Source organism: Meriones unguiculatus, chromosome 10 (genome assembly GCF_030254825.1).
Source record: "Meriones unguiculatus strain TT.TT164.6M chromosome 10, Bangor_MerUng_6.1, whole genome shotgun sequence".
Taxonomy (NCBI): Eukaryota; Metazoa; Chordata; class Mammalia; order Rodentia; family Muridae; genus Meriones; species Meriones unguiculatus.
Window position 1 is genome coordinate 110430039 of NC_083358.1, and position 20440 is coordinate 110450478.

Consider the following 20440-nt stretch of genomic DNA (forward strand, 5'->3'; position numbering starts at 1 on the left):
GAGATTCTTAGTAGCAGATGAAAGATAAATTCAGACTCTGTCTTAGTTCACAGAGCAGTGGCTGTCTGTTAGTTACTTCATGTGTTGATAAGTGGTTCTAAGGCTCCTGTAACCCAGAAATCCTCAGTGTTTACATATAATTTATCAATTTATATATTGCCATACCAGATACTGACTCCATTTTTGCTTTCCAGTACTTGTGCATAGTCAGACACACTGTATTTCAGGTAGCTCCTGGGCTATCCAGAAAAGGATCAGGGAAGGATGCCTTTTGCCTGCTAATATTCTGGGAAAGTTATTACCAGTAGAAACTTAAGTAAAAATGTAGACAAGATAGTTTCAACCCTTGAAGCAGACTGGAATTAGGTGCACTGCTTTGTGAACTATAATTTCATGCAACTAATATTATTAATTTAAGTAAAATTTTAGAAACTTAAACTTTTTCCTCTAAGAATTTTTGTAGGAATGATTGGTGTCTCAAATTAATTGAATTCTGTTCACTTACTTAAACTGAAATTAAAAGTTGATACAGTTGTCAAGTACTTTGGCCCTCTGACAAATACAATTTCAAACACATTGAAGAAAGTCTATTTTTTTGACTGTTATATTTCTCAAGTACTTTTTTTTTCTTTTGGATGCAGTGAGCTTTATTGATGGATTCAAGAATAGGGCTCCCTGGCCCCTCCCACTATTCTGGGGATTGGGATAGAGACTGTGAAGGAGATGCTCAGTGTCTGGGACTGAGTTGGGACAGGGACTCCTCAGTAGGGCCTGAGGGCCTCTCTCTTGCTCTTGTCTCCTTGCTGGGGTGGGTGACCCAGGGCTTCTTACTCCTTGGAGACCACGTAGGCCATGAGGTCCACCACCCTGTTGCTGTAGCCGAATTGATTGTCATGCCAGGAAATGCGCTTTACCAAGTTGTCATTGAGGGCAATGCCAGCCCCAGCATTAATGGTGGAAGAGTGGGAGGCACTGTTGAAGTCACAGGAGAGAACGTAGTCCTCGGTGTAGCCCAGGATGCCCTTTAGTGGGCCCTTGGATGCCTACTTCAGCATCTTCTTGATGTCATCATACTTGGCAGGTTTCTGCAGTCAGCATGTCAGATCCATGACAGACACATTGGGGGTAGGAAAACAGAAGGCCATGCCAGTGAGCTTCCCATTCAGCTCTGGGATGACCTTGCCCACAGCCTTGGCAGCACCAGTGGATGCAGGGATGGTGTTCTGGGCAGCCCCACGGCCATCATGCCACAGCTTTCCAGAGGGACCATTCACAGTCTTCTGGGTAGCTGTGATGGCATGGACTATGGTCATGAGTCCTTCCATGATGCCAGAGTTGTCATGAATGACCTTGGCCAGGGGGGCTAAGCAGTGCAGGAAGCATTGCTGACAGTCTTGAGTCAGTTGTCATACTTCTCACAGTTCACACCCATCACAAACATGGGGGCATTGGCTGAAGGGACAGAGATGATATCCTTTTGGCCCCACCCTGCAAGTGGGCCCCAGCCTTCTCTATGGTGGTAAAGACACCAGTAGACTCCACAACATGCTTGGCAGTAGATCGCCCCATTTGATGTTAGCGGGATCTCTCTCCTGGAAGATGGTGATGGGCTTGTGTTGATGACAGGCTTCCTATCCTCAGCCTTGACTGTGCCATTGATCTTGCCATGGTGGAGTCCTAATGGAACATGTAGACCATGTAGTTGAGGTTGATGCAGGGGCCACTGATGGCAACAATCTCCACTCTGCCAGTGTTGAAGGCAAACCAGGGGCCCAGTACGGCCAAATCCGTTCACTCTGACCTTTGCCATCGTGTCTAAGGGACGAGGCTGGCACATCGTGACGAGGCTGGCACATCGTGTCTAAGGGACGAGGCTGGCACATCGTGACGAGGCTGGCACATCGTGTCTAAGGCTGGCACATCGTGACGAGGCTGGCACATCGTGACGAGGCTGGCACATCGTGTCTAAGGCTGGCACATCGTGACGAGGCTGGCACATCGTGTCTAAGGCTGGCACATCGTGACGAGGCTGGCACATCGTGTCTAAGGCTGGCACATCGTGACGAGGCTGGCACATCGTGTCTAAGGCTGGCACATCGTGACGAGGCTGGCACATCGTGTCTAAGGCTGGCACATCGTGACGAGGCTGGCACATCGTGTCTAAGGCTGGCACATCGTGACGAGGCTGGCACTGCACGAAGAGATGCAGCTCTATCAGGAACAGGGAGGAGCAGAGAGCCGTTTCTGAAGTACTTTAATGTTATTCAGAAACCAAGCCAAACTCATTTGCATTGTAACTTAAAATCACAAGTGTAGATAAATTAGTCATTTTCACAGTATAATATAAACCTTAGGTTTTAGTTTCTTTGATGATCTAACATTCAGAATTAATATTTTCAATGGCTGACCCCTGGGTAACCATCGTGTCATCAGGGATTGACACCCAAATGTGGTGCTTTCATGACTTATGTCCTTCTGATTCAAATTGCATTAATAAGTAGGTACTCTCCATTATTAAAATCTGTATCATCCTTATTAGGTTCTTCAGAAGTCCATTCATTACCCATTAGTTTTGTCTTGTTTTAACTTATTTGGAACTTTTAGTGTATGTCCATTTCCCTAGTCCCCAGGACATATCACAAAAATATTAAAGTATTTTAGAAACATGACAATCAAAAAATATATAGGTTTTCTTCAGTGTGTTTGAAATTGTATTTGTCAGTCAGAGGGCCAAAGTACTTGATAACTGTATCAACTTTTAATTTCAGTGTAAGTTGGTTAACTGACCATTAATATGCTTATACCATCCTTCAAGTTTTTTTGAACTTAAAATTTTTTTAGATGAGACAATATAAAGTAAAAGAATTTATTATACTACCTAACAAGAAACAAACAATTACTAATTGGAAATTATTAGGGTACTTCTATTATAATAAAAACCATAATAATCAAAGTCGATTTTATAAATGCTAAAACATGCATCAAACACAGGGACAGCATTAATGAGAATGTGTTTCCATAGCCACATGCAATGAGGCCTCATGCCTTGGCTTCATGTATTATCTTTTCAGTTTTCTTTGCGAGATGAGAAGGCAGGAGGAGGGTGGGCAGAGGCAGAATTGGCAGGTCCAGGCAGAGGCCTGGCCAGGCGGCTGTGCAGTTAGAGGAGTTGCTGCAGGCTGAACTGGAAAGACAGGTGACAGATGTTTTGAATGTTAGGTTGGGACTCATAATTACAATTTAATTATTTATGTGAGGAAAGCTGCAGCATGAATCAACTGGAGGGAAGGCAGATGAATGGAAAAGAGGCCACAGTATGTGCCAGTCACCTGCACATTCACAGAAGAGACAAACTCCACACAAAATCGACACACAGAGACAGAATAAACACAACTGAGAATCAGTGTCTTGAAAAGAGGAAAACAAATATTCTAGCAAAAAGTACAGAAATCTGCTTGGTCTTTTGCCAGTTAGAACCAACTCTCTCTATATTTTTCAAGATTCTTTGCCTCAAAGGGTCAAGGTGACTTTTACCTTAGATCAAGTAGATTTACAGAAGCAAAAAGGATTTCTCAAGAGTATTTATTTATTTTTTTTGAGACATGATATAATATAACCCAGATAGGGCTCGAGGCTTGCTGTGTAGCTGAAGCTGATCTTGGACTTTCTTGGGGGAGAGGTAAGAAGCAGTGGGCGGAGTCAGTCTTTACCGGCTGTGTGTGTGTGTGTGTGTGTATGTGTGTGTATGTATATGTATATATATTTTTTCTTCTAGAGTCTGAAGGTATTTTATAGTTTGGTTGTATGTCATTCATAGTCAAGTCACATTTGCATAGTAGAGCCACTCTGCTTTTTCCTTCACTTTTTCAGATCACTTCTGTGTGCTTTTGTACACGGGGAACTTTAGGTGGAATAGTGATTTCGTTAATTAGTTTGGTGTGTAAATCTGCAAAGGTGGAACTTCATGGACAGGGCAAGAATGGCTTTTTTTTTTTAATCTGGGAAACTAAGGTGGAAAGTAGCCCCATTAAAGCCCTTCATAGAATGGAAAATGAAGGACTGAAAACATACAGGAAACTGAGGAATTGTGGCTCCCTTCAAGCCAACGAATGTGTCTGTGACAAGAGGGATGTTAATTGCAATGTATTCCTGAGGATTAAGATACGGTCAGGCTTAATAGTCTCTGCCACTAGAGAGATCAAAGGAAGATACTGGACATAAATTTGAATGGTTAATAGCCTTACGTAGAGTACCCTTGAGAAGCTATGTACAGGGGAGGACGGAAAAACCATTTCTGATTATAGGAACTATTCCGGGTGTCACAGAACTTCACCTGCTTCTGATGTCACCTGACACTGTGTTGGGGAACGTGACTGACACAAGGTCTCAGGTGACTCACTGAGGAAGGTGATGTGGACTGCAGACAAGGAAGTTTCGTGCTGTCAGGATGAATGTGGTAAGCCAGATGGGGACTGCGAGGAGAAGGTATTTGGGTGTGTTAGGGAATACATCATCCCAGTCCCGGGCTGTTCCTCGTGACTGCATCTCTCGGGGCTCATAGCAGAGCTCTATGCCTCCCTGATGCTATCTGGGCTCTTACCGCTCAGGTGCAGCTTTTCACTGGAGGCTTTTGTGGGCACACACTGCAGAGCAGTGGTTCTCAACCTTCTTACTGCTACATCCCTTTACAGTTTCTCATATTGTGGTGATCCCCAACCGTAAAATCATTTTCCTTATGGCTTCATAGCTGTAATCTTGCTACTGTTGTGAGTCTGATATTCAGGATATCTGGTATGTAACACTTGTGAAGGACTGTTTGACTCCCCCAAGAGGGTTGCTCGACCTCCCAAAATGGGTTGAGAACTTTTGCTATAGAGACTTTTCTTGGCACTGGGGTAATGGTAGGATTTAGGTTGGATGCAAAGATGTCTATTTATTTAGCCAGTTAATATTCATGGATAGAGAGATGATAACGTAATCTTGCTGTTAAGGTTTAGATGCGTGAGGGAAGAGAAGTATTGTTAAAGATATGTTAAAGTGATACAGCTTTGAACGCCTCACTCAGTGTGCTCTCTCTGAAAGGGGGTTTGTGCCTTCACAGAAAGTTTATGGCCCTGATCTGGGAGCACTGATGGCTCAGGTGAGTGTTAAAAGCGCTCCATCAGCAACACTGCCTGTTAAGTTTCATGTGTGTTTAAGACACTTGCTCAGGACACTGCTGGCTCAGTGCAGGGATCATCTATGTCTAGGAACTTGTCTCAGATTTGGCTCAAGTTTTAATATCTATATTTTTCCTCATTATAGTATTTCCTTTTTGTTTTTTTTTTTAAAGAAAATACCTTTTTCTACCTCATAGCCTATTTTGTTTATCTAAACATGTAGAATGATAGATGGAAGAACTGAGGGTAAAATGTCCTTAGTAGAAGAATAAAGAAGCTTCATAAATTTATAGACAAACCCAAAATATCTTCCAGATGATTGAGGGTTAATGTACTAGCTAAAAGCTACTAACAGGGTTGTCTCTTATCAAGCTGTTGTTTATCTTTCAGATTCTGTGAGATCTAGGAGAAATGTCTTACTAAGAACAACAGCATAATTCACATGGCCAGCCACTTCCTGTGCTCAGAATTAACTGCCCAGATCCCTGCTCTCCACTGAGATGTCCTGACCATTGTCCTCTACCAAAGTTCTCTAAACAGTGTCTACATGATCTGTACCTACTTGTGCATGCCTTGTCCCATCATGGCAGTAGCAGTAGAATTCTCCAGGACTCTGAAACGACAGTGCCCAGTGCTCTTCTTACTCCAAAATTTCATCATCTTCTCTGCACCCATAGGCAATAGCTAAAATGTACAAAATATCAACAAAGAGCTAATGTCCAGAGCCTGGAGAAATGGCTCAGAGGTTAAGAACACCGGCTATTCTTCCAAAGGTCTTGAGTTCAATTCCCAGCAATTGCATAGAGATTCATAACTAACTATTAGTGAGATCTGGCACCCTTTTCTGGTGCACAGGCACACATGCAGGCAGAATGCTATATATGGGGGGGGGGGGCAGACTCTACAAGTGAGACTATATTTAGGGCACAGGAATGATTTCAATTTGTAAGTTTGATGAATACATGCTAATGCTAAGAGCACATGACTCATATTTATTCAATTTTCGACTCTCACACTTAATCTCTTCTGTATATTACTTTGCTTAAAAGTACATGTTGTTATTCAAAAATACTTGCAAAGTGTGAAAGAATAGAGACCCAGGGTGATGGTTACTCATACACAGACCTTCCTGTTGGATTAGTTATTTTTTTCATTGCTGTCACAAAATACTTCACAAAACCAACTTAAAAGAGAAAAGATTTGTTTGACTCACGGTTTGAGAGCATGGGGCATCTTGGTCGGAACGGTGTGTCAGCAGGATCCTGAGGCAGTTCATCACTCCCTCTGGTGTCCGCTGCTTCGTTTGTTTGTTTTCTTCTTATCCTGCAGAGACTCCAGCTCACAGAGTGCCGACTACATTCAGGGTGGGTCTTCCCTAAAGTAAAGTTCTGCAAATGTCCTCACATGTATCACCAAAGGGTTTCTAGGTGATTATAGAACCCGGCCAAGTTGAAAATTAAGATTAGTCATTATACCTGCAGAAGGTGAAGCAGAGCCCCTCAGCATGGTTTGTTCAAGGGTGTGGATGAGGACAGAGGTAGAGGTGAAAGGTGGAGAGTTCAAGGGGGCAGCCCCGGACTACTTGAAACTCATCATTTCATACATAGAATTTGTCACTCTGCAGAAGTGGAGTCTGGTGCCTGGTCTGCACAGCAAGTTCCAGGACAGCCAGGGCTACACAGAGAAACACTGTTTCTAAAACCAAAAGAGCAAACAAACCTAAACAACAAAAAATAAACTATGTAGTAGAAAACCATCCTCTGCTAAGGGAATGGAGTCAAGTCCCCTTTAAATACAGCAGCTTGAGAAGACAGCTAAAGGATTTCTGGGGAAGGAAATAAAGTGTGATGCCACATACCCATTGTCATTTTCTCTTACTCCAAGCATGAGTAATTGCTGCCCAGTCAACTCTTTGCTCTCCAAGTGACAACATGAAATAAAGTGGACTCACACAGACATAAAAATACTTATTTTGTAACACATTGCCAATAAACTAACAAAAGTACAGAACAAGAAGAAATATTGGATGTAATGAGAAAATTACTAATTTACTTAGTTAGGCAAATCTGTAAGAATAACATTTATTCTCAGCAGAAATTCTAAAGGCCATGAAAGCATGGAAATAATGTGCTTCAAGCATTGAAAGCATGTAAAATGGCAACAGCTCTAGATTGCTGGAGCTAGTAATGTTGCTCCTCAAAACCAGAAAAAAAAAAAAAAAAGCAATGATGTTCCGAGATAAACAGACTCCCTGCACTCTGCCCAAAGTTTGGCCCTGAGTCTCAGCATCTACTTCGATCCCCTGTTGGGTGAGTCCTTTCAGAGGACCCTCTCTAGTAGGTTCCCATCCTGTTTCCTCTCTTCCCCAGCTTCTGGTGTCTATCCTGTTTGCCATTATGCATGAGATTTAAGCAGCCTCCATAGGGTCCTCCTTAGTGTTTAGCTCAGATGTGGCCAATTGGCACTCAGTCTCCATGTGTATCTCTGAGTGAGGAGGAGCACGGTCTTCCTCTAGTATGAACTCAGTTGACTGTGTTTTGATCACTTGCTCCTGATGAAGCAGCCTTGCCAGGCCATAGAAGAAGAGGATCCAGGCAGTCCTGATGAGAGGTAACAAGCTATGGGCAGATGGCAATGGTGGAGAACTCCTTCCTTCAGTGGACTAGGGGAAGGGGATGGGGGAAGAGGAAGGGACAGTGGGAGGAGGGGGAGTTGAAAGAGGGGGCTTCAATTGGATATATAATGAATAAATTGTGAAGAAAAAATAGAATTAACAAATGAACAAAAAGATAAATAGAAAACAGGTATTCATTATTACTACCCCAGCATTCAAAAATCTTTTTATGTAAAAATTATTATTTGATATCTTACATGTATTGGTGTTTTTTTTTTGTGTGTATGTCTGTATATTACATGTGTACCTGCAGAAGAGGCAGAACAGGACATGGATCCTGAGCCATTATGTGGGTACTAGGAATCAAACTGTACTCTTAAGTGTTAAGAAGTTAAGCAGCCAGTACTTTTAGCCATGAAACCATTTCTCCAGTCCACAGAGTACTCTTTTTTTTAACTTTTATTAATTACACTTTATTCACTTTGTATCCTCCCCATAAGCCCCTTCCTTCTCCCCTCCCAATTCCACCCTCCCTTCCCCTTTTTCGTGCATGCCCCTCCCCAAGTCCACTGATAGGGGAGGTCCTCCTCTCCTTCCTTCTGATCTTAGTCTATCAGATCTCATCAGGAGTGGCTGCATTGTAATCTTCTGTGGCCTGGTAGGGCTGCTCCCCCCTCAGCGGGAGGTGATCAAAGAGCAGGCCAATCAGATTATGTCAGAGGCAGTCCCTCTTCCCATTACTATGGAACCCGCTTGGACACTAAACTGCCACGGGATACATCTGTGCAGGGGTTCTAGGTTATCTCCATGCATGGTACTTGGTTGGAGTATGAGTCTCTGGGAAGACCCCAGTGTTCATATTTTCTGGTTCTGTTGCTCTCCCTGTGAGGTTCCTGTCCCCTCCAGATCTCACTATTTCCCACTTCTTACATAAGATTCCATGCACTCTGCTTAACAGTTGGCCATAAGTCTCAGGGCAGAGCCTTTCAGAGGCCCTCTGTGACAGGTTCCTAACTTGTTTCTTTCTTTCTTCTTCTTCTGGTGTCCATTCTCTTTACCTTTCAGGATGGGGATTGAGTGTTATAGTCAGGGTCCTCTCTCTTGATTAGTTTCTTTAGATGTACAGATTTTAGTACATCTAAAGTCCTACATTATGTGTCTATATGGGTGAGTATAAGACCCAGCCATACCACTTCTAGGCATATATCCAAAAAAGGCTCAAGTATACAATAAGGACATTTGCTCAACCATGTTTGTAGCAGCTTTATTTGTAATAGCCAGAAGCTGGAAACAGCCTAGATGCCTCTCAACTGAAGAATGGATGTAGAAATTGTGGTACATCTACACAATGGAATATTACTCTGCAATGAAAAATAAGGAAATCATGAAATTTGCAGGTAAATGGTGGGACCTGGAAAGGATCATCCTGAGTGAGCTGTCCCAGAAGCAGAAAGACACCAGAGTACTCTTAAAGGAATCTTGTCTCTAGGAGAGGAAGGAAGATAAAAATAACTGCAAGAGAAACAAAGGATGCACATAACTAAAAGAGCTGATAAGCAAGTGAGAATTAGGAAAGAATCAATCACCACTAATTCTTAAACCATCAAATACCCAATGTGAACAAGGGAGAAAGGAGCCGACATAGATTATTCAAAACAGGAGGATGAAAGGAAACAAAGGGACAGAAACTAGATTACACGTGCCAGCAATAACTCTGAATACAAAGGGAATTAATGTTCAAATTGAAAGAGGCATACTGGAGGCTGGGAGATGGCTCAGTGGTTAAGAGGACTGCCTGCTCTTGCAGAGTACCTGGGTTTGGTTCCCAGCATCACATGTTTACAACTGTCTATAATTATAGTTCCAGGGGATCTGATTACTTCTTCTGGTCTCCACAGCACAGCAAATACATAGTACACTTTATGTACTTGTAGGTGAACATTCATAGACATAAAAGAAAAAATAAATAAAATATTTTAATAAAATGTGGACTAGATACTTGGGCTAAAAGAAAGGCATCATTTTTCGACATGGAAGAAACACATGACTGGCAAAGGAAGACTGAAATAAAACTATGTGATAGTATTCCACAAGTACGGAATTTAAGGCTCAAGAGAAATAGCTATGGCTATATGCTCCCAAACTGACTCCAAGCCAATACTGATTAGAAGAGAAAGAGAAAGTTGCTATATTTTATATAAAGTGAATAATTACCAAAATGATAGGACATTTATAAATCCATATGAACCTACTGTCGAGGAAGTCGATGGTACAGTCACCGTGGGCTACCAGAACACTCCTCTCTTAGCAATAGATGGACCACCCAGATAAAAACAATTAACTAAGAAGCGTCATTGTTCAGTGGACTTAGCTGATATCTATGGAGCATTCCACACAGCAGTGGCAGAGCACATGTTCTTTCTGTCCACACAGGGAAGATGCTACTTTTTCTAAAATATATGTAATAGGTCACAAAGAAGCTTAAAAATAAATATTGGTGGAAACAATTTGCAATTTGTGTCAGACCATAATGGATGAAGCTAGAATTCAATAGGAAGAGAACAAAAGAGAAATTATATAAAACCACAGAAACTGAAGCATCACTTTTTAATTTTGTGGAATATGATTGATTAATTAGTTAATTAATTACATTTCCATCTTCAACAAAATACTTGCAAACCGAATACAAGAACACATCAAAGATATCATCCACCAGGACCAAGTAGGCTTCATCCCAGGTATGCATGGGTGGTTCAATATACAGAAATCTATCAATGTGATCCACCATATTAACAAACTGAAAGAAAAAAAGCACATGATAATCTCCCTAGATGCTGAAAAAGCATTTGACAAAATCCAACATCCATTCATGTTTAAAGTATTGGAGAGATCAGGGATACAAGGCACATATCTAAACATAGTAAAGGCGATATACAGCAAGCCTATAGCCAACATCAAACTGAATGGAGAGAAACTTAAAGCGATGCCACTGAAATCAGGGACAAGACAAGGCTGCCCACTCTCTCCATATCTCTTCAACATAGTTCTGGAAGTCCTTGCTAGAGCAATGAGACAGTTGAAGGAGATCAAGAGTATACAAATTGGAAAGGAAGAAGTCAAACTATCACTATTTGCAGATGATATGATAGTATATGTGAGTGACCCCAAAAACCCTACCAGGGAACTCCTACAGCTGAAAAACACCTTCAGCAAAGTGCCGGATACAAAATTAACTCAAAAAATCAGTAGCCTAAGATCAGAAAGAAGGAGAAGAGGACCTCCCCAATCAGTGATCATGGGGAGGGGCATGCATGCAGAAAGGGGGGGGGGAGGGTGTGACCGGGAGGGGAGGAGGGACGGGCTTATGGGGGGATACAAAATGAATAAGGTGTAATTAATAAAAGTTAAATAAAAAAAATTACTCAAAAAAATCAGTAGCCCTCCTGTATACAAAAGATAAAAGGGCTGAGAAAGAATTTAGGGAAACAACACCCTTCACAATAGCCACAAATGACATAAGGTAACCAAGGAAGTCAAAGACTTGTACGAAAAAATTTCAAGTTTCTGAAGACATATTTCTAAAGCAGTGGATCAATAAACTCAAGAAAAAAAATCACATCGACAAGTTTCTGTACATATCTGACTTTAAAAATTGAGCCATGAGGCTATATAAAATAAACACCACACACACACACACACACACACACACACACACACTCACACACACACACACCACTCTAAGCAGTGAAATTGAAGCAATAATATTCTCCGAGTATAGAAAAGCCAAGAACCAAATGGATTTTTTGGTGCATTTTTCCTGACATTCCAAAATGAATTAGTGTCAATTATTCTTAACTGTTCCATAAAATAAGCAGAGAAGGGACTCTTCCAAATACAGTCCCTGAAACCAGTATTATACATATATCCAAGTTTTCTGAGCATATAGCACAAAAATACAGTATATTATTATTATTATTATTATTATTTAGTATAATATTCTTTATGAACATGGCTTTAAGATTCTTTAATGTAAAACTTTCAAATTGAATTTAGTAGTGCATTAAAAAAAATAGACAAAGTAGATTGGTTTTGTTCCAAAAATGAAAAGGATGGTTCAAATCAAGGAGCATAATACATAGAGTTAGTGTAGCAGAACTTAAATATAATCGCAAGGGTGAATAATATATGACTGTCTCAATAGACACAGAAAACAGCTTTGACAAAGTTCAATGTCCATTCACAAAGCACCAAATAAACTAAGAATCGAGGGATCACACTCTAACACGATACAGTATATATTACAAACTCATGACCAACATCATACTGAGAAAGTACAGAAAATATTTATTCTAAGATTAAGGACCAGATATTCAACACAGTAGTTTAAATTGTAAGCAGAGTACTTAAGGCAACAGGAATGAATAAAGTACATACAGAACATCCACTTTGTCCATTCCATCAACACACACTTATTCAGTCTACCGACAAGTATTCATAGTGCCCAAAGATGCTATGAATGCTACTGGGGAAGAAAAACGTCAGTGATAACACCCACCTGAGAATTCTGCATACAAACTGAGCTGCCTGGAAAAATATGCTGACTCGTGCAGTGATGGTGTGGATGTTCTGGGGCGAACCAAGTGCTTCTGGATTTGAGGCCCACAGTATGAGAGGGAAAACAAGCCTGGAACTGTTGAACTGTCAGAGGACGATGGGTAGAGAGGGGGACTCTGCTATTGATGTGCACCAAATGGATATGTAGTTAAATTGCTTTTCAAACATTTGTGTTTATTACCGTAGACTAGCGTAGTTTTCAGCCTTTGTGAGAGAAGTCTCTTTTTTCATTTTTTAATTGAAACTAGATTTTTTTCTCATACAATATACCCTGATTATAGTTTCTTCTCCTCTACTTCTCCCAGTTCCTCACTCCTCTCTTTCCCTCAAAATCTACTCATTTTCTGTCTCTCATTAGAAAAGAACAGACTTCTAAGAGATAACAAACAACAAAATAAAGTATAATGATCAGAAACAAAAACTTATATCAAAGTTGGACATGGCAACCCAACAGGAGGAGAAGAGTCCCAAGAGCAGATGCAAGTATCAGAGACCAACTCATTCTCACAGTCAGGAGTCCTATAAATATACTAAACTAAAAGCTATAATGTATACACAGATGACCTGGTGCAGACCTATGTGGGGCTATGATTTCTTTTTCAGTCTCTGTGACCTCATATATGCCTTGCTTATTCGATTTAGAGGACCTTGCAGAGAAGCCTCTTTTGACAGTGACACAGTCAAACTGGAGACTCATAACTTGAAAAAGTGCTGAAAGTGAGTGATTGTTAAGTGCTTGGCTCCAAAGGCACCTCCTCTGAAGCCCAGGGAGCAAAGCTGAAGAGGTGCTGGATGGACAGTGGGAGCCAAAGAATGTAGTGAGGTGTTGTCACCTGGATATGACATGTCCATTGTAATGAAGAGCACACAGCCACTGTGACTGCCTCCTTGGGCCCCGAACAAAAAAGCAGAAAAATAAATACATGAGGATAAAAGGGTTACTTGCTGGGAAAAGGAAAAGAGTTGGAGAAGTGGGGGATAGATTAAAGAGGGTAGTAGAATTTGAGTGTGATCAGGCCACATTGTATACAAATATGATGCTGTCAAAAAGATATTAATCTGGGTTTTAGTCTGACAGCATTCAGAGAAGAAAAGAGAGCTCAATTGAGAGTGAATGTGTACTTCTCTGAAAGTTGTGGAAATGAGACATACTCAAATGTGGATATGGGCTCTGAAGGGGAGAGTTGCACCTGTCTTAATATTAGTCATATAACACCTTTGGTTTTTCTTCTCCATCCATTTGACAAGTGATTCTGAGGTGGTTCCGGAGGTGCAATTGAGTGTAATTACAGTATGATAAAGCAAGGCAGAAGCCACTGGAATTACACAAGAGCTTTGGTACATGTCCATTTCTTGTAAATGAAGTGTCTGGTGAGATTCCTAGAAAATTGCAGGCTTCCAGATGGGAAGGGAGACAGGTCTTAAGCAGCTGTCAATTGTGCAAGCAGCGTTCTTATCTCTCTCCTGGCATGAGGCTGCAATTGGATCACAGGGTGGACCAAACTTCCCCATTCTCATCTCTTCCTCATTTTTCCCTGTTATTCTATCATCCTTTCATAATAACAATAAGAACATGGTATTTGCAGAAAGACAGAGACCTAAACTAATTCAATAGAACAAAAGACCCAAAAAAGCATACACATCTATAACAAGTTACTTTTCTACAGAGGTGAGACAGCAGGTGGTTGAGAAAAGCCAATCTCTTTAACAAATTATTCTCTTATCCTACATAAAATTTAACTTAAAATGAATCAGATACCTTAATGGAAGATCTAAATTTTGAAACTACCAGAAGAAAACAGAAATGCTTAAGAAGATTAACACAGGAAAAATTAGTCTCTAGAACTCCAAAAGTCCAACAAACAAGGAATTTGACAAGTGGTATTATATCAGGTTAAGATACTTGAACAGCAAGGGAAACAAAGTCCTAACAAACTGGGAGAGATAGATTAGTAACTAGTATATATAAACAACTATAAATCTTAACATCAAAACAACAGTGCACAGAAAACACAAATGAATCAAATGTGTTGGAGAAGGGAGAGACACTTTCTTCAGTGATATAGATAGTGTAATGTATCCATACTCCAGTAAATAACCCCTCACCAGTTATGGAGGCAGATATCCCTAACTAAACTCATCAGGTCACCAAAACTTGTCATAAATGTAGAGGGGAGATTAGGTTAATTGGGAATAGGTAGGAGATCAATGGGACAATGAAGGGCAAAAGAGGGTAATGGAGGAAAACATAATTATAATAGATTACATACATGTATGAAAATGCTATAATGAAACTTACTGTTATATGTAATTTATAAATGTTAATAAAAAGAAAATGTGTTAATTTACACAGGTAGTTTCATTCAACTGCAAAGAAGAATGGATTCATGAAATTTTCATGGAAATAGATGGAACTAGGGACCATTATATTAAAAATATATGAACTTGATGCAGAAAGATAAGTACCACAAACTGTCTCTCATGTATGGAAACTATAACTTGAAAAACTGAAGAAATATGATGTGAAAGTAGAAGGCAAACTAAAAGGAAAGTGGAAGGGACTTGGTGAAGGAGCAGAGGGAGATCTAGGGAAGGCAGAAGGGTGCATATTCTTACAGCATGTTGTCTGTGTATATAAAAACATCATAGGGAACCCGCATGCCTGAACAGTTCACACATGCAGATGAGTGTAACAAGAAAATCAAGATGTACTACACAGCGCTAAACTCTGAGAAATCATTTATAATATCAGTGTTGTGTTCTTACCTTAAACACGGAGGGGTGGAGAATTTGACAATTTACTGATATTCTGTGAATAAAGGTACACTGTGATTCTGTTGGAGCAAAGTAACTTAAAATGCACCTTGTCAATGGCACGGGCCTTTAATCCTTCACTTGGGAGGCAGAGGCAAATGGATCTCTGTGAGTTTGAAGTCTGCCTGGTCTACACAGCAAGTTCCAGGACAGCCCGAGGTGCAAAATAGAGAGACATGTGTCTCCAGGGACTTGCAGCTGTCTTTACATAGCATCTCCCTGTGACTTCTCTTGCCTCCCCTCTCTGTCGTCTCTCATGTTCTCCTTGAGTTGCTCGTTTAAATGCATTGGAATCACCCACTGTTTTGTGCTTGCGATTCTCATGCTCCATAATTCACATCTCCACCTCTTCACCTACCACACACCAACTGAGTTCTTGACCTTTGTTAGTTTGAATCTGTTGTATTTTTTTTGTAATATTTTAGTCTCCTCTATATCCAGTTCAATAAAACAGAAGAGGCTTCCCTGTGTGGGAGGTGAGGGGCAGCGGTTGGGGTAAGGAATGATACAAAGACTAGGGCATTTTGATACATTTTTTTTTCTATCACAGATTTAGTAAAAAAAAAAAAAAAAAAAAAAATCCACCAAGACTTACAAGATTGTTTTGAGGTTTTCTTGAGAAAACAACATTTAGGAAACTAAACTCGGTCATTAAACAGCTGTTTAATTCTTCACTATCTGTTATATTCCAGGCCACACTTTGAGCGTAGCATAGTGAAACCATAGTGCAGTTATCAGGGAGAAGTTTAAATGAGAAGCAGATGAGGAGACACAATATGGGCAAGAGAAGCAACGCTTGAGTGTTTTGTGCGATTCCTGCCTGCTTCTCTCCTGACAGAAGGAATCCAGAAGGGGTTGAAAATTGTGCAGTCACAAGGCGGGCAAGAGCATGAACAGGATGTATTGTGACATATCTAGTAAAGAAGTTCACCAAGAAAATAAGAAGTGGTTTATGATTTAAAAAAAATTAAAGAAGAACACGGGATTGACATTATAGTGACATGTAATCATAGGCATGGAGTAATGTACATGGGGCTGGAAGGAAGATCGAACTACCTGTGACTTGTACTCATCCTTCTCAGCCATTTACTGCATATGTGTATGTGACGGAGCCTGACTCAGATTTTTAAAGGAGGTCTCCGACTGCTGTGAAGAAGGAAGGCAGATCTGAATCAAGCAACAGTGTAAAAAAATATCATGATAACTGAAGAAAGGAAAAGATGGTAGATAGCAAGAAGGATCGAGTGTATTTCAGAAATATTAAGGCTCTCTAACTAGCCTGCTAAGATGTCTGACTGGAATAGAACAAATATTAAAAATAATGAGTGAAGGTAACTCAAGAGACTGTGTTTATGATGGAGGATCAGATAGAGATTACAGGAAAGCAGATGGTTTGTGGAAAAGGGAAGCAGCAATGTTGATGCTTGGAGAGTAAAGGATATAGATGTGCAGAGGAGAGGAGAATATTTATCTTTGAAGTGAATTTTGGAATTCAAATGTGGATGTGTCGGTACTCTTTGTGATTATTGAAACCATTGGATTGATTGTAATTCTGAGTCAGAAATATAAGCTAGTAAGAATGCAGAGGCAGGGAGCAATCATTCCATTTGACATACGAAGGAGTAGAAAAATTGGGCATATGAGCAGCACAGTAAGAGGATCACAGCAAGGAGAAAGTTAAGAGACATGGGAATTTCAGAAGAGAAGTCTAGAAAAATCAACATTGGAAATGGCAGGTTCATTGCACTTAACTTGGTTGTGACTTTAGAGCACTTTGAGTAGAGTGCAGGAACTAAAGGCAGATTGCCACGAGTGCGGATTAAATCCCGTGTGGAGCAGAGCAGAAAAATGAGCATGTGTAAGGTGGCTTTTCTGTGACATGTGGCTAAGAAGGAGCAAGTCTTGTTATACTGTGATACCAGGGAGGAGCCTCAGGCCCAGAAGGTAAATTTTAGAGTGGGAGCACCTGAAGTTTGCTTACAAACTGGCAGTAACATGCTCTGGAACTGGGTAGTTAACAGAGAATGTGGAGAGAGAGAGAGGGGGCGGGGGGAGAAAGCTCTGAGGCATGGAGACCATGATGATTCTACTTGGAATTTTGGACTTTGTGGTTAAGCATCTAATTATTTGTGGTTAAGCATCTAATTATTCAACTCTGCAATGGTGTCTAAAGTAATTTCCTCATATTTGTAATTTATTGTTTCATCAAATTTAAATAAAATAACTTTCCTCTCTGCTGTGAAAATTGCATAGTTCTTTACCCAATCTCACCACCATTTCTGCTCTCTAAACTTTCACGATTGTATTTTCAGGTTTGTAATTCTTTAATTTAAGTATTGGAGTAGACTTTCTTTGTAGTGATTCCTTGACTTCCCACAACATGACAGGTATATATGACAATTAGTTTCTCAGACCTTTCCTTCAGCTTCTTTCAAATCAGGCAACATCCTTTACCTTTATACAATGAATATTACCAACACTTCCCTTTTGTACTGCATCCGTATCAGAAATAATATAGTTTGTGCATAGACTGACTTAAGACTTGAACCTCATTGGAGGCAGTTATATTAATGAGACCTATTGTGCTGATGCCTAAAGACGGCCGTCATGACTTCACTGCACGGTTATGTAAGTCTTAAAAAAAAAACAAAAAACAAAACATACTTCATAGTTAGAAGATGGCTACCAGACAACTTCCTGAACAGAACACCAACAGCACAGGCTCTAAGAGCAACAATCAATAAATGGGACCTCATGAAACTGAAAAGTTTCTGTAAAGCAAAGGATACCGTCATCAAAACAAAACGACTGCCTACAGATTGGAAAAGAATCTTCACTAACCCTTTATCTGACAGAGGACTAGTATCCAGTATATACAAAGAACTAAAGAAGCTGAAAAGCAGCAATCCAAGTAATCCAATTAAAAAATGGGGAACAGAGCTAAACAGAGAATTCTCGACAGAGGAATATCGAATGGCAGAAAAACACTTAAAGAAATGCTCATCCTCATTAGCCATCAGGGAAATGCAAATCAAAACGACCCTGAGATATCACCTTACACCCATCAGAATGGCCAAGATGAAAAACTCAAGCGATAACACATGCTGGAGAGGTTGTGGAGAAAGGGGAACCCTGCTCCACTGCTGGTGGGAATGTAAACTGGTACAACCACTCTGGAAAGCTATCTGGCGCTTTCTAAGACAAATAGGAATAGTGCTTCCTCCAGACCCAGCTTTTCCACTGCTAGGTATATACCCAAAGTTTGTTCAAGTACACAAAAAGGACACTTGCTCAACCATGTTTATAGCAGCTCTATTTGTAATAGAGCTGGAAACAACCCAGATGTCCTTCAGCGGTGGAATGGGTACAGAAATTGTGGTATTTTTATACAATGGAATACTACTCAGCAATCAAAAAGGAGGAAATCATGAAATTTGCAGGCAAATGGTGGGATCTAGAAAAGATCATTCTGAGTGAAATATCCCAGAAGGAGAAAGACAAACATGGGATATACTCACTTATATAGACCTATAAGATATGATAAACATAATGAAATCTATACACCTAAAAAAGATAATCAATTGAGCGGACATGGGGTAAGATGATCAATCCTCATTTAGAAAGACAGATGGGATGTGCATTGAACATATGACAGGAGTCTATTGAGCGCATCTGAAAGACTCTAAGTAGCAGTGTTTTCAAAGCAAAGACTCATGACCAAACCTTTGGCAGAGTACAGGGAATCATAAGAAAGAAGGGGAGTTAGTCTGATGGGGAAAGGATAGGAGCTCCACAAGGACCAAATATATCTGGGCACAGGGTCTTTTCTGAGACTGACATTCAACCAAGGACCATGTATGGATATAACCTAGAACCTCCACTCAGATGTAGCCTGTGGTAGCTCAGTAACCAATTGGTTTCCCAAAGTGAGGGGAACAGGGACTATTTCTAACAGGAACTCGATGACTGGCTCTTTGGTCTCCCCACCCCCGAAGGGAGGAGCAGTCCTGTTAGGCCACAGAGGAGGGCTTTGCAGCCAGTCCTGAAGATACCTGATAAAACAGGATCAGATGAATGGGGAGGAGGTTCCCCCCATCAGTGGACTTGGAAAGGGGCACGGTGGAGATGAGGGAGGGAGGGAGGGAGGGACTGGGAGGGAATGAGGGATCGGGACACGGCTGGGATACAGAGTTAATAAAATGTAACTGATAAAAAATAAAAAAAATAAAAAAAAATAAAAATAAAAATAAAAAAAAAAGAAAAAGGACAGTTGATGAAATAGACCACTTTTCTAAAACATTAAACCGTTATATATTTTAAAAAAAAAAAAAAAAAGAAGAAGATGGCTACTGAGAAAGATAAGTATTCAGTGGTCTTACCTGGATGTGAATCTAAGAGCTACAATTTCAGCTTGGCAGGCAAGATGTATCCACTTCCCTCAATGGTGGAATGACTGCTGTGGGGGTAACCCAAAGTGTTCTGATTGGATTTGATACCTGTACCACAGGAAGAATTCCCGTGCAATACTGTAAATCTTGGTCAAAAGCCCACAGGGAGGGCATAGGCTCTATGGGAGGGCTATTTCTGTTATTTTCTAAATATTCCTGATATTAAACTACCTTCTAAATGCCTATCTGTATATCCATAGATTAGTGCTGCCTCATCTTTCTCAAAGAAGCTTCTGTGTGCAGAGCTCTTAACCAGTCAGTGTGCTGGATAAGTGACTGTTGAATGCTTAGACCTAAGTGGGGCATCTATTTATTATTCTCTAAAGAAACTGGGGCATTGTAGAAGAGTCAGAGGATGGGAGGGGGAGAGCTATGGATGCAACAAGACCCATGGACTGATAGCCTCTGGACCTCTACAGTACCTACCCAAGAGGGCCTCATCAGTGTTTAATCATGGATGAAGAGGAGCTCATGAGATCCCAATTCTAACTCAGGATTATTGGCAGTTAATGGCTGCTGAAGAATGGGAGTCACCTTCTTCAGTGGTTTAGCCCCTGATAAGTTGCCCATGCTTCAGTAAATAACCCTCATGCATGTTCAAACAAACAACTGTAGTTAACTTCAGTGAGTCAAAAACAAACAAACAAACAAACAAAGAAACAAACAAAACCCCAAACAAGAAATGAAAATAGAAAGGGGATATTTGGCAAGAAAAAAATGGGTTCAGCAGAAACAGTAGGAAATTAGAGGGTATAACAGGCTTCTATGAAAACAATCAAAATGTTTTATAT

The 20440-nt window shown here is 40.5% G+C and overlaps 2 protein-coding genes and 2 pseudogenes across 2 annotated transcripts in view; 3 read left to right on the top strand and 1 right to left on the bottom strand.

The window, feature by feature from the left end:
• The window catches only part of LOC110543651 (small proline-rich protein 2D-like), a 169324-nt gene that overhangs the window by 65342 nt on the left and 83542 nt on the right, over positions 1-20440 (top strand). The gene's annotated exons all lie outside the window — the stretch shown is intronic.
• Positions 1-20440, top strand: part of LOC110543077 (small proline-rich protein 2D) — a 144618-nt gene that overhangs the window by 65336 nt on the left and 58842 nt on the right. The gene's annotated exons all lie outside the window — the stretch shown is intronic.
• The window catches only part of LOC110566726 (small proline-rich protein 2F-like), a 207167-nt pseudogene that overhangs the window by 65309 nt on the left and 121418 nt on the right, over positions 1-20440 (top strand).
• LOC110563293 (glyceraldehyde-3-phosphate dehydrogenase-like) lies at positions 828-1810 on the bottom strand (annotated as a pseudogene).